Source organism: Sinohyriopsis cumingii, chromosome 9 (assembly GCF_028554795.1).
Source record: "Sinohyriopsis cumingii isolate HCF-2022 chromosome 9, ASM2855479v2, whole genome shotgun sequence".
NCBI lineage: Eukaryota > Metazoa > Mollusca > Bivalvia > Unionida > Unionidae > Sinohyriopsis > Sinohyriopsis cumingii.
In genome coordinates, this window is record NC_142969.1 from 87,536,259 (window position 1) to 87,540,935 (window position 4,677).

Here is a 4,677-nt window from a genome sequence, read left to right on the forward strand (position 1 = left end):
ATCACAACCTATTGCCCTCAAATACCAACTCATTGCATAATGATCAGGAAAGAGGGTTGGGTAGTTACTGGGTGAGAACAATAAATCTGGAAGGAACCGAGCTATTTACTCTACAAGAAACTAATATTTATAACCATGTATAGATCTCGGTAAATTATAAATGCCGGTCACATTGTATTTTGTAATGGCGTCCTATCATTACATCAATGCGGTCTATATTTTGGCTGGTTTAGGATAAGAAACAACAATATACATACAAATAAGATTATGAAAGTATTTGCTGACAGGCAATATTCTTAGCAACGTTTGGTTATTTCCTGTATTTTTTTAAGGTTTCCAAAGACATTTAAAATTCATCAAACACAGTAATTTTACTATGGGTTTAACTTTACTAAATGTATCTATTTGATTTGATTTGTCTTGTTCTTTTGTTAATATCTTGGAAATGTTCACTTTGTAATTTGTTTTGCGTTTGCAATGCAAGGCGTTCTGTGTATAACAAATGTGTGTTGCATCCAACTTCCTGATCTGGAACGATGTTTTAGTATTTGATCTCGTGTCAAAGTTTAATATTTCATCTGAAGAAAATTCATAGACTACTTTATTGTTATTCCTGCTGCAACTGAGTTTATATTTTTAAAAAAATATATTTATTTGTTTATTTATGTGTTTTCTTTCTGACAATCGTGTTCGTTTTTATTTATTTGTTATCAATTTATTGACTTACTTATTTACTATTAGTAGCATTCTTAGCATTATAATTATCCAACTCCGCTGCGTATCCTAAGCACAATCAGCTCCTTCTTTTCCATATTATATTTCGCCATCTACTTCTTCGTGTTCCTCTAATACATCACTATTTTGTATCCCTCTTCAAAGCAGGATTATGACCATGCTGTACTAGGGAACTGTTCTCGTTTTGAATCTTCTACTGCGAACCCATGCATGTAGCGTTTGTGCAACAGAATAAATAACATTGATTATAGTAGCTATTGTAGACTTAGTCATTGCATACATGATTCTATTCTACGGTTATGAATTTTGCTTTTGTATAACGCAAAAACATATATACAATATCTGCTTTAGGGATAAATCGGATAAGCCACTTGCTATCATCATAGAACGTAAAGTATTAAGTAGAAAATAGTTCTTCGGTTTTGTTGCCGGGCATAGACAGTTAGCCCATTCGCGGCAACAAAACTGAAGAACTATTTTCTACAAAGTTTGATTATATGGCGCAGATAATAAATTGCTATAAGGAGCAAGCAGAAATAACATTATATTTGAAATTTACCGTCATTCAAAACATACCGTAATGATTATTTACAAGATTGTGTATGAACATACATACATACATACATACATACATACATACATACATACATACATACATACATGCATGCATGCATGCATACATCCTCCACAACTGTTACTGACCGCCATATATAGCCTCTACTTTGGTGCAAAATGGCGTTAGACTCTACAACAGCAACAACTTCCTTGTCATTTAGGTGATGCAGGTTTTTTCTTTGTTTTCTTCAAAAGTAGCATTTCTTAATTAAACAGAATGTCTGTAAACTGGACATAACTTTATTAGCAGTTGTAGCCGTAGTTATAGTAGTGACTCTTAACCATTGATCGTTCGTGCAAGTGTTATCGTGTGCCAGAATTCTGATATTGATTTTATAGGGATTGGACAGTTTCCTTACAATGGCGTCCTTCTTTGGGCGAAACCTATGTTACTCTGAATACAAAATCCATACAATTCTCCACTTCTAATCATATTAGTATTGTGTTTATACCTTTCGACTAGAAATGCAAGTGGACAAGATATATTTAACGTATAGCCACATTAAGAAAATTTAGTCGTGTTACCAAAACGAACATATTGTCTCCTTGTACATTCACTTCATGGTCATTTATTCTTGTTTTTGACTGAAATCAATAATTTGTGTTCTTGAGTAATTCTCTCTGGAAAAAAGCTGTATGTACGTTCTGTGATAAAAGTATGAGCACCAGGAAACGAGATTAAAGTGTAATTTTAATTCATGCAGACATTATAGTTAATGTTTGTTTCTCAAAAATCCACTTTCCCCGGTGCAACTGACGTTGTATCCACTGATATATATGCAGTAACTTTTGTAAACATTTTACCTCAAAGAATGTTGTCACATTAAGTATACGAATAGTACAACTACTAAGCTGTACCAACAGGCACATGAAAACTGTCGTGGGCAATAACACAGGGTCAGTGTTGGATTAACATGTATATTTGTCTCTTCATGCTCATTATATATCAACATATATCTGCCTTTGTTTTTCACTCTCTGTTGTACTTTTCTCATTTTTTCTGTTTCTCTCTCTCTCTCTCTCTCTCTCTCTATCTATCTATCTATATATATATATATATATATATATATATATATATATATATATATATGTCTGACGTTTACCTAGTATGTTTTTAAAACTTGTATGTTGTTTTGAGACGGTGATTGAAAGTCTTATCTACTTATTAAACAACGGTACGTTTTCTGTCACAGGTGTATAATGAAGTGTCTGTTTATCTATATGCCTGATCCCTTGTAATTACCTTCATGAAATTTTTATTTGGGTTTTAGTCTCGGAATCTCATTGGGGTTGATGGTATGAAGCAGGAAACATTAAATGAGTATATGGTGTTTCAACAAATTTAAAATTAAACCATACTGAAACATCCACCCATGGGAACATATAACAATATAGAAACATACTTTGCATTACATCCGCTAACCACTTGCATCGTATCTCATATATCAAATTATCTACCTGTAACGATATAGGAGGAGCGATATTACTTTGCTAATACATTTTCGAGCAGACAAATAGGCGACATAATCATAATTCTTGCATTCTTTTTCTAAAACTTCGTATATAGTCAACTCATTAAGGCGCCATCAATCTTTCTTTCATCCAAGCCTTGAAAAGGAGGAAAACATGTGAATCCATGCCCGATTTAATAAACATGTGTAATAATGTGCGACAGTGTATGGGAGGGCAACGTCATGCATTACAGTCTTACGATTGTTCCTTCTCATTTGGATCCGTTATCTTGTTGAACACTGTATTAAAAAACGAATAATGTGACAGAGACTTCCAATGGTAAAACAAAATAATCGATGTTTAACATCATATAGAGTAAATAGGGTCTTAGCTCTAATTACATAAATATAAGAAGAAGAGGACTTAAATACTTATTTTCTTCAATTGCGAGCGCTAACTCCTATTCCTACGGAATGGTACTTAATCAGAGTAAAGCCAACATATAAATATTTACTCGTAAGAAAAATAAATCACTGACATAATTATTTACTACTATCGCTTTTGCAATACAACGGTTATATATCGTATATGCATCTAGCTTCGTTATGGCAAGTGTCTATGTAAACTATATATTCTAGCGACAAGCGCTCATTTGCCCAAGCGCATTAATTTTGTTTATATTTGTTCTGACTAAAAGGTGTCCAAGGAAAATTGTTTTCAAATGACAGCGTGCACAAGCGGCTTCTCCTTGTTACGGATGATGAAAGGTGCTGTATCTTTAATATTAATTATTAAATTGCACGCACAGTTATTATGCGAGACTCTCTGCTGTTAGATATTATAATGGTCATTGCGGGAAATCGCTACTAATAAGCACCAAGTTTTTAACTTTCTCTCACTGTTTCTTCCTCAGTCTCTCTATCTCGTTATCATTCTAATTCTCTGAGATCAGCATGACTAGGAGTTTTGTATTTTCCTTAACTTGAAGGATTATCTGTAAATATTTCGACTGATCTCAGTGGTTTCTTTAAATGAAGTGGACGGACTAAACTGGCAATGACCACATACACAATCCAGATTGTTTTCAAATGACATATTATATTCATTAAATGATCCAATGATGTGTTAAATTGCTGCCAAAACATATTCCTAAAGGAATGTGGCATGTATAAAAGTGACCGTCCCTTAAACATTGTACACATATGATACTCTAATAATCTGTACAATCATAATTTAATCACATTATATTTTAAACAACACATGAATTGAGGCTAAAGAAGGTATTTTTCCGTTTTAGTGTCTTATGTTAGCCTGCTTTTTTCATTTATCACGCACTCGGTTAACTAAGGATTTATGCAAATAGTCTAGCTGTGTTAAAGGCAAACCATCTAAATATATTGTCTCCAAACCATACCTCAGCGAATCGTATATTGGGTAACGTGCAAATTCAAGAACACGGACATGACCAAATTATGCAAATATTTTTAAAATTAGTATTTGACACTTAGGAATATATTTTCAGTTATGTCAATATGAGAAACATAAATTTCACTATTCTATCTCTTTCTTCGTTACTGTCGTCTACTTAGTTGCATTTTTATTTACATCGAGTGATGACACACACATATGACGCAAGAGAGTACTAGAATATACAATTTATTACATACTAGTTTACACACGTTCTAAAATCAGTGTATGTCTTGCTTGGATATTTGTTTCATGGATAAAACAAAAATGTATATTACTGTGAACAATGGGGGAATTCTGACTGGTATCCATAGAGATTACCAAAAAGTACATTCTAGTTCAGGGCTAAGTTGATAACATTGAAACAATTAAATGTGTACATATACAAATCCACATTTTAAAATACAG